The 10,962-nt window shown below is 36.8% G+C and overlaps 2 pseudogenes; both read left to right on the top strand.

Annotated features, from left to right (window-relative positions):
- Positions 1 to 561: 561 nt before the first annotated feature.
- On the top strand, positions 562 to 1,500 carry LOC101593438 (annotated as a pseudogene).
- A 5,744-nt stretch (positions 1,501 to 7,244) lies between these two features.
- Positions 7,245 to 8,002, top strand: LOC123457628 (annotated as a pseudogene).
- The last annotated feature ends 2,960 nt before the right edge of the window (positions 8,003 to 10,962 follow it).

The following is a 10,962-nucleotide window of genomic DNA, read 5'->3' as shown; positions in this document are numbered from 1 at the left end:
ATAAATATCCATCTACATCTCTTGGTCTTCCAAGTATTGGACATGGGCAAGAGTTGAGGACAAACAAAGGCTGAGGTTGACATTTGGAAAAAATGCATGGCATATGATGGTAGTTAATGTCTTCAGATTTATGGCTAGTGGAAATCATTGAAGCATGGATTCTCGCAAGATATTGGAAGGTTATTTATCACAAACAACCCAGCCAGGTTTGAATCCCATGTAAAGCAGAGGTCTGCCATATTCAAATGAGCCTGAACATAGGTACCAAGATTTGAATTTGAATGCCACTTCAACACATTGACATCTTTGGTAACAATAGATTTCTTATATTTTTTCTTATTAAATGGAAATTAATGACAGGGATGAAAGTACTCTGAAGTTTCATCAGTGCATGTATCATTCAATGCTACTGAAGGTGGTTGCTGTGCTTCATCCATCACAGGGAAACTCAGTGTCATGTGCTATGATGGATACTGGATTCTGAAAGAAATCTTCTTTCTTTTTTCGTCTGAGTGACATCATCTTGTTCTGTAACTAAGGAGACAAAAAATGACCTACGGCATGACAAATTGGAATCATACAGTTGTGAACGAATTCCTTCTGGTAGGCTTAACTGAAAACCCTAACCTTCAGGTCCCACTCTTCCTGCTGTTCAGCCTTATCTATATCATTACTCTTGTGGGGAACTGGGGGATGATCATCTTAATCTGGCTGAATGCCCAACTTCACACGCCAATGTATTTCTTCCTTAGCAACCTCTCATTCTGTGACATCTGCTACTCTACTGTCTTTGCCCCCAAGATGCTGATTAACTTCCTATCAGAACATAAGTCTAGTACATTCCTGGGATGTGTTCTTCAGAGCTTCTTTTTTGCAGTGTATGTAACCACAGAAGGCATCCTCCTGTCCATGATGGCTTATGACCGCTATGTTGCAATAGCAAATCCCTTATTATATACAGTCATTATGACCCATCGTGTCTGAGCTCCGATGGTCCTTGCGTCTTACTTAGGTGGGCTCATTAATTCCCTGACACACACAATAGGTTTGTTCAAACTAGACTTCTGTGGCCCCAACATTGTAAATCATTATTTCTGTGACTTCCCTCCTCTTTTGAAGCTGTCGTGTTCTGATACACACAGCAATGAGATGCTGCTATTGATCTTCTCTGGGATCATTGCAATGTTCACTTTCATTATCATCATGGTTTCTTACATCCGCATTCTCATTGCCATCCAGAGAATCGGCTCAGCAGAGGGGCGGCACAAAGCTTTCTCCACATGTGCCTCACACCTGACTGCTGTCACATTATTCTATGGGTCTGTGACATTTAGCTACATCCAACCAAGCTCCCAGTATTCCCTGGAGCAAGAGAAGGTGTCCGCTGTGTTTTACACATTGATCATCCCTATGCTAAACCCACTGATCTATAGTCTGAGAAACAAGGATGTGAAAGATGCAGCAAGAAGATCAATTCTGTCAACCAAAATCTCCTCTTGACTTGTCACATCCATGGCTTAGGAAAACTTATAGCAATCTTCTAAACAATCTTTTTTAAAATTGCATAAATAACATCATATAAAACAAAACTAGCTAAGTTATTCTTAGCTATTTCAGCAGTTATCTTGAGATTGTCCTGTAAATTGAAACTGCCCCACTGATATTTCAGTATCTTGGAATTTTCATTACTTCAGAATCTGAACACACACACACACGCTTGTTTTTCCAAGCTAGGGTCTTATTATAGCCCAAACTGACATGGAATTCACTATGTAGTCTCACAGCAATCCTCCTACTTCTGCCTTCCAAGTGCTGGGATTAAAGCCGTGCATCACCATGGCTGACAAAAAATGAAAAATACTTTCTAATGTATTTTCGTGTACATATCTGAATGGTCTCATGAAAACCTTAAAGAATACAATGGTAAATCAGATCAAAAAGTTATTCTAATAATGTACACTCATCTAATACACTGATGTTTCAGGGAATAATTCAAACATCCCATGGCATGATTTCCATAGAAGTTATCGATGTTCTTCATAAATGTCACCACTCATGTGCAAATGAGAATTTTTATTTTGTATATTAAATATATTAATATAATATGCTGTTTTCATTGTATTTAACTTCATACAAAGGTCTATGGGCCTGAAGAGGTGGCTTAGATGTTAAGGCACTTGCCTACGGAGCCTAAAGATCCAGGTTTGGTTTTCCAGTATTCATGTAAGCCAGATGAACATGATGCATCTGGAGTTTGTTTGCAATGGCTAGAGGCCCTAGTGCATTCTCTCTCTCTCTCTCTCTCTCTAATAAAATGAAAAAAATAACAATACAATAAATTTAAATAAATTTCTATGGAATATATGGAATCAAATGTCTTTCACTTTCATACACGTATAATGAGAATTAAGAGGAGCCCAAACTGTTAAGCAAATAAGCACTTTAATAGATCTACTCAAATATTATGTATATGTTTGTCATTAGCATGGGATTTTGTAAGTAAAGAAATACACTTTGTTAAAGGCAAGCTAGATAGGAGTATGTGTATGAGTATCCTTGAATTTTAAGGTGATATGTTTTAAAACTCTTTCATTAAGTAATAATAATAATACAAGCCATAAATAGAATGTATGTGCTATGTTTATCCAAAATGCCGGTGATGGAAGATTGAAGCACAAAAGTTAGGAATAAAAAATACTCTGTCTACAGAGAAAATTTACTACATATTTTGAGTTACATGAGGGTTAGCTTGTATGGGGTAGGGATTTATTTAATAGAGTAACATATAATTCATAGAATTCATAACAGGTACATGAGAAATCATTGAAATTGTGATTTTTTTTTTCATTTTCATGTTGCGAGAAAAGTGATGTACAATGATTGGAATCTTCTGATCTTGTATTACTGCTACAACAATCTATTTAGGAGAAAAGTATGAGGTATAAGAATATTGAATGAATTATTTCTAAGAGATGAAATTTCTGGAAACAGGAAAGATCTTAAAACAAAGCCTATTATGTGAAAAATGCACTGAATATTTAAAAAACAATCAACAAAAGAGAACAATAGCAATGATAGGAAGAAGAAAAAGCTTTGTAATATGGGCCAGATCATGTGAAGCACTATGCATTGAATTAGAATGAAGAAAAGGAAAGGTACTCAGCATATACACTAAAAGTCATTATATATTAGTGATAAACAGAACATGAAATGAATCCATAGTAATGCAATCACAGAATGTATTAATGACTGACTGAGCACTGAAAGCTGAGGGAAAGACACAGAAAGCCAGGCAGTTTGTGGTGCTGGTGGTTAAGGTCAGTACACAATGCCTCGTTAAATAGTAGCTATGTGGTCCACTTGTGAGGGAAACAGGTTCAGAATGTCTTAGTGCAGATCTGGCAAGATGGCAATGGAAACAGTTATCCAAGATGATTCCAAGGTAACTTGAACAAGTTAGAAAAAAAAATAGCAAGATGTATAATATATGTATATATAATGTTTAGTCATACATGCAATATTTACAATGTTGTTCTCATAATAGAACCCCCCATATATCAATAAAAATAAAAGTATAATAAGTGCAAGTTGCTTTCCTGTAGACAAGAAAGTTAAATAGTGATAAATACAACTTTTCACTTGAAAAGAATGTATGATTGAAGTTTGCTAGCTAGTCAGATATTCAAATGAAGTTTAAAATAAGTTTCAGATCTTTAAAAAACTAAAAATCTTTAAGTAGGAAAATATGAAAGAAATAGACATCTTTCTAATTAAAATATTTATATGCATAATATATTATATTATATATATTCAAATTTGGACAATCTTGAGAATTCATGGCAGTCTACAAAATTATATTACAATATTATTTTATAAATTCCATATGTATATATGGTGGTGACTGACTACATTAAAATAGATATTACTAGTGTTATAGAGCAGGTATACCTATTAAATCTGATGTTGATAAGAGAATATGAGTGCCCAAATACACTTAAAAATTGGAACAGTGACAAATGTTTATGTACTTGCAAGGCTTCAAGATAAAATATTAGAAAGATATAAAGAATTTCTGTAATCACAGGCACAAGGGAAATATTGAGAAAATTAGGTCAATGGTATATGAAACTCAATGAAAGAATATAAAGGAAAATCTTTTAAAGAAATTGACAAAGTGTCTAATTTTTCCCATCCCTGATAAATTCAACAAAATAACTTAAAAGGTAAAATACACTAACTTGCTATTGGCAGTCTCATTCACAACGTACAACTTAATAACAAAAAGTACGTTGTGTTTGGAGAGTGAAAAAAACGTTCCAGGTGCTAGAAAGATGGCTTAGTGGCTACCGCACTTGCTTGCAGTCTGAATTCCCCAGTCTCCACACAAGCCAAATGCACAAAGTGGCACATGTGTCTGCATTTTGTTTGCAGTGCAAGAGACCCTGGTGTGCCCATCTCACTCCCTTTCTCTGTCTCTCTCAAATAAGTAAATATAAATATATATTTTATTTTATTTTATTTATTTGAGAGAGAGAAAGAGTGAGAGCAAGAGAGAGAGAGTGAGAGCGAGAGAGACAGAGAGAGAGAATGGGTGCCCCAGAGCCTCCAGCCACTGCAACTGAACTCCAGACACATGTACCACCTGGTTCACCTGGCTTATGTGAACACTGGAGAGTCAAATCTGGCTCCTTAGGCTTGGCAGAGAAGTGCTTGAACCACTAAGTCATCTTTCTAAGCCAAATGAAATTTATTTTAAAAAATTGATCTGGCATATGCACAAATGGAATATGGCCTCTATTCCAAATCTTTATTGTAGTTTGGTAATTTGGTTAATATTAATTTTCTGCTTCAAAGTCCACAAAATTGCCAAACAAGTATTCTTAAGTATTCTTAACATAATCTCATTTTTCCCCATATTAAAGAGCAGATAAGTTCTAGAATTTCCAGGTCAAACTAGGGCATAGATACAGTGGGGGCAGTTTCAAAAACCACATTCAGTAGCCAAAGTGAAGATTTGCCTAGTTTTTAATCTAATAGATTTAGTGGTAAATATAAATCCATCTTCCTTCATAGCCAAAGTCCTAGAAAAGAAAAATTGACTATTTTAAGCATGTTATAACACTGAGAAACCTCTGAATCAGCAGGAGTCTTTGGTTCTGAGGGTAACTGAGCTTGAGAAATTCTGTTTACTCTCTGATGAAGGCCATCCTTGGAGGCAGACATTTCTATAGGGACAGAAGTGATACAAAGAAGAATATTTTGGCTGGGAATATTTTGGGGATTTTCCACCTGTATTTATTTTCATATATATATATATATATATATATATATATATATATATGTATGTATGTATACACACACACACACACACACACATATATATATACACACATACATACATACACATATACATATATATATACACACATATACATACACATATACATACATATACATACATATATATACATACATATATATACATACATATATATATATATATATATATATATATATATATAGTAAGTGTTTTATATATTTGAAAGAGAGAGAGAGGCAGATAGAGAGAGGATGGGCATGTCAGGGCCTTTAGCCACTGCAAACAAACTCTAGATGCATGTGCCACTTTGTGCATCGGACTTACATGGGTCCTGGGGAATTGAACTTGGGTCCATTGGCTTTGCAGGCAAGTTCCTTAACCACTAAGCAATTTATTTTAGCCATATATATATACACATACATATTTAGTAGAAACTTTACATGGAGACATTATATGTTAATACCACCATTTCCCTCCTCCCTGTCCCCACAACACTGAGGACCCTCCTTACTGGGATTGCTGGTATTCACCATGAAGTTATGGGTTATGAACTGTGAGAGCAGCAGTCAGCCATTTTGGGGGGGGAGGGGGAGGCAATGTCACGGGATAATACCTCCCAACTTGTGGCTCTTACAATCTTTCCATTCCCCCTTCCACAAATTCCCAGAGCCTTGTTGGGAGCATTTGAAGTCTACTTTAGTGTGGAGCTCTCAGAAGCTTCTGAAATTCTGCTTTGATGCATTTTAATTCTCTTCAGTGTCTGTCTCCATCACTCTGTCCCAAGTCCTTAGCCTCCTAGTGGAAGCAGCACACTTGCTCATCTTGCCAATGGCTGACACTCTGACAGGAGCTGAACCACCATTTACACAGCAGCTAGGACCCAGGTGAAACCTTGTAATTTTTAGTGTGGCACATGTGTGTGTGGAAGATGTATGGATGGATGCACATGCATGTGTGCATGGAGGCCACAGGTCAATTAGAAGTATCTTCCTCAGTTGCTCTTCACCATACTTGGTGAGACAGGGCCTTGCTCTGATCCTAGAGCCCTCTGATTTAGCCGCATGAGCTAGAATTCTTTTGTCACCCCCTCCCTAGCACTGAGATTACATATGCTTGCTGCCACATCCGGCGTTTGTGTGCCTGCTAGGGCTCAAACTGAGGTCCTGTTGCTTGCATGGAAAGCACTTTAACCATTGAGCCATTTTTCCAACCCTTATTTGTGTAACTTTGTGAAATGATAGCACTAGAGTGTGAAAATATAGTCAGGAGGAGGCACATTGAAATACTGCAGTATGAACACGACTTGGGTGGTGATTATATTCATGTATGTAAACATAAGTTTAATGTATTTTAACATTTAAAATTAGGGTACTTTTCACTGTAACTATATGTATTAACATTCTGGGAGTAGGCCTATGAAGATTACTTGGTGGTTCAAGGCTTTTGATTGCAACCCTGCCTGCCCAAGAGCAATTCCTCAGCCCCCACATAAAGTCAGATGTAAATTGGCATACACATATGTAATTCCAACACACATACAGCAATGGGAAGCAGAGGTAGGATAATCTGCTAGCTTGTAGGCCAACTAGGCACACAAGCAATGGTAAAAAAGAAAGAGAAACTCTCAGGTGAAAGGTGAAAGGAGATAAGAAATACCTTGTGGATCTCCATACCACTACTTGTACACTGAGGCATGTGCCCAAACACCCCCACACACATCATATTTACACTCACACATATAATCAAAATATATTTGGGGGTAAACAATTTCAGCATAGCAATTCAGTTAAGAAAAGACAAAAAGAGAAGCTGTGTCTGGCTCCCACTCTCCACAGCCATTGCAGTACATTGAGCTCCATAGAGACAGTACTGGGGCAACTGGGCGCATCTCAGTGACTAGTTCAGGAAAAAAAGTCAACTAAAAATGGGCAAAAGAAACCCTAACAAGCCAAGAGGCAAAATGTCATCATATGCATTCTTTGTGCAAACCTGCAGGAGGAACACAAGAAGAAGAAGCATCCAGATGCTTCTGTCAACTTCTCAAGAGTTCTCCAAGAAGTTCTCAGAGAGGTGAAAGACCATGCATGCTAAAGAAAAAAGGAAAGTTTGAAGACATGCCAAGGCAGACAAGGCTTGTTATGAGAGAGAAATGAAAACCTAGATCTCTCCTAAAGGGGAAACAAAAAAGAAGTTCAAGGATTCCAATGCACCAAGAGATATCCTTCACCCTTCTTCTTGTTCTGTTCTGAATTTCACCCTAAATTCGAAGGAGAATAACCCGGCCTATCCATTGTTGATGTTGCAAAGAAACTGGTAGAGATGTGGAACAACACTGTTGTAGGTGAAAAGCAGTCAAAGAAAGCTGCCAAGCTGAGGGAAATGTATGAAAAGCAAAAGATGTTGCTGCCTACAGAGCTGAAGAAAAACCTGATGCAGAGAGAAAAAGAAAAAAAAAAAAGAGTAGTCAAGGCTGAAAAGAACAAGAAAAAGAAGGAAGTGGAGGAAAATGAGGAAGATGAAGAAGATGAGGAAGAGGAGAAAGATGAAGAAGATGAGGATGAAGAAGATGATGATGATAAATTAGTTGGTTCTAGCACAGTCTTTTTTCTTGTTTATAAAATATTTACCCCCTTGTACACTCCTTTCAAAGGAAATGCACTCCTTTTAAAGGAAATAATTTGAATTTATGGCTGTGAAAGGTTAGTTTTTAAACTTTAGAATATCTTTTTTTTTAATATAGTTAACACACTACCAAATGTGTCTTTAGATAGCCCTATCCTGGTACAGTATGGGGGTTGTAAATTGGCATGGAAATTTAAAGCAGGTTCTTGTTGGTGCATAGCATAAATTAGTTATATATGGAGACAGTAGATTTTTTTTTCATCTGCAGTTGTCTGTGAGGCAGCTTATATGAAATATGGCTGTTCTGTTAACTGAAAACCACTCTGTAATTGCAAAAAGTCAAATGCAGCTGTTTTGTTGACATTCTGAATGCTTCTAAATAAATAAAAATTTTAATAAAAAAGAAAAAAAAACAAAAGGAGGAAATATTATAATTATAGATAATTGCAAATAATGTTTATATTTGCCTCTTCAGCAATAATATTTTGAGAGATTTAAATACATAACAATAATGGAGTATGTGTTAACATATAACAATAAGGGATTATTGTAAACTTTCTAATGTTTTGATAATATAAAAATCAAATTTATTTTATATTTCAAAATTAAATACATTGAATTTGATATTTCAAAACATTATTGAAAATATGAACCAAAACACTAAAATATAGTCAATGTGAAAATTAGAAATAAAACATGTGCTACCTTTAAACAATTGGTTTTGTTTAGCCAAAATTATCAAAGATGAAGAAAATCTGGAAGCATATTACTTTGCATGCTAGTTAAAAATATAATGAAAAGTTTGAATGAGGTACAATTCTTGAGTGGATATTTTTCCCCCCAGAAAAGACAGATCGTTACATGAAAATTCCATTACCAGAGGTGGGCTACCTTCCTGTGAATTCCTCAAAACAATACAGGTATTGCAACTGCTCTTGGTTGCTCACCAGAACTATATGGTAAGATATTAATACCAAAGAGACTGCACAGCTTAGTTGCACAGTGAAATCAGTCTGGAGCTAAGCTGGAAGCTGCCGCTGTCTTTCTGCTGGTTATATTTCATAGTGCTGTGAGGTGCTGTGCAGGCTTCTGAGAGGAAAAAAAAAAAAAAAAACTGTCATCAAAAGTCTTTCCCACTTGCGGACCCTGTGTGACTCACAGCCATTGTGCAGGACAAAATGTGTCTGCTATTGCAGTGATGGTATGATTGCTACTGGAGGGAACCAACTGCTTTAAGATATCATTTAGACCCATTGCATTGAAGGGAATTCATACCTGGTACTATATACCTGATCAAAAACCTATAGATTTGGGAGGGGTTATTGGGCTAGATAGAAAAGAAAGGTTTCTAAGTTGCTATTATGAATAACATGATTGTATTAGCTACTTTTCTCAATGCTATGAGTAAATACCTGGCAAGAAACAATCTAAAGGGGAAGGGTTTATTTTAGCAGACATTTTAAGAAGAGATGTTGTCCATTATGGCAGTGGAGGCCTGCTCATAGGTACAAGAGATGGCTGGGAACAGGAAACTGAAAAAAGACTGGAAGTGGCACCAGGCTAGAAAATTCCATGCCTAGCCCTAATAGTCTACCTCTACAAATGAAAATATTATCTCTTAACATTTCCACAACATTCACAGGCTCAGAAATGTGAACATAGCATGTCATTTCTTTTATCTGGATCCTGACTTAGAAAAGTTTGATTGATTCATAAGTTGTAGCAAGCACAAGTACTACTGGTCAGGATATTAGGATGAGGCTTGGAGAGAAGAGAAGTTGAGAGGGACTAGAAGACGGGATACTAGAAAGCAAGTGGAGAGATAAAACGCAGCTGTTGGAGGAGTCAATGGTACAGTAGTAAGGAGGGGGAGGAAGAAGGGAGATATAGAAAACTAAAGGCGACATGAAATTGTGCTATTGAAACCTTCTACTTCATAGCTAATTAAAAGATATAGTTCTCTTAACAATGGGGAAAACAGAGAGTGAGAGAAATATTTTGGGCAGAAGTGCCTTTCTGGGGTGGGGAAAGTTTTACCTTAAATATTTTGCTGATACATCCCAGGGTAAGAACTAAGTAACCTTCAACAGGTGAGTTTGTGGTCAGAGTGGCCAATCAAATCCCCAAAACTATGCCAGTCATTACTAAATGACTTGGTTCCCCATCAGAACTAGATAGTAAGAAACTATTGCTGAAGACCCACAGCCTATGATTGCCAGGATATTGAATAATCAAGCTAGTAGTGAAATGAGAGCTAGCTCTCTGATGGCTAGCTGTTTAAGTGCTGGGAAGCAGTTATGTGAGCTACTAAAAGATAAAAGTCACCAAAAGTGTGAAGGAACAGTGGATCCTGAGAGTTACAAAATAAACTGGTCAGGCAAGATCTACCCATTGGTGCAATAGTGGCACATAAATTATGAGTTAAGTAACTACTCTCTGATTGTATATTAGGCCCAATGAATGGGAGGGAATTAATGTCTGGTAATGAGAACCAAATCAGAAACCTTTGATGTGGAAGGTTTTAGGCCTTACAGTGAAACTCTCAGTGTTCTTTGGATAAAATGGACAAGTTATGACCATCAAAAGACTTCTAAACAGTTATGTTTATTCCCTTTGGTCAATGCTGATCTCACTCTTGGTTAGAGAATCTGCAGTTTAGTGGCATCTACACTAAAGGCTACACACTCTTGACTCCAGAGATATTTGCTCAACCGTGCTTATAGCTTCTCTATTCCTGATAGCACCAGAAATTGGTTACAACCCACTTTAAGTAATCGGTTGGAGAGACCTACGAGGTCTCCAAAACAAGATAGGCTTCTATCAAAAGCTCTTGATTATCCACCTGATGTAAAAGAAAAGATCCTCTTGATGAGGACAACACATGTGGCTGACATAGAATATTGAGAGATCTGAATGGACTGTGGAAGGAAGCCAGTTCCCAGAGAGTTAGCACATAGAGTGCTGGAAAACATTACATAAGCTACTGGAAAATAAATGGCCAACAAGGTTGTGTGCAATCA

Source organism: Jaculus jaculus, chromosome 1 (assembly GCF_020740685.1).
Source record: "Jaculus jaculus isolate mJacJac1 chromosome 1, mJacJac1.mat.Y.cur, whole genome shotgun sequence".
Classification (NCBI taxonomy): domain Eukaryota; kingdom Metazoa; phylum Chordata; class Mammalia; order Rodentia; family Dipodidae; genus Jaculus; species Jaculus jaculus.
Note: the sequence above shows the minus strand (reverse complement) of the source record. Positions and strands in the feature narration are given on the sequence as shown.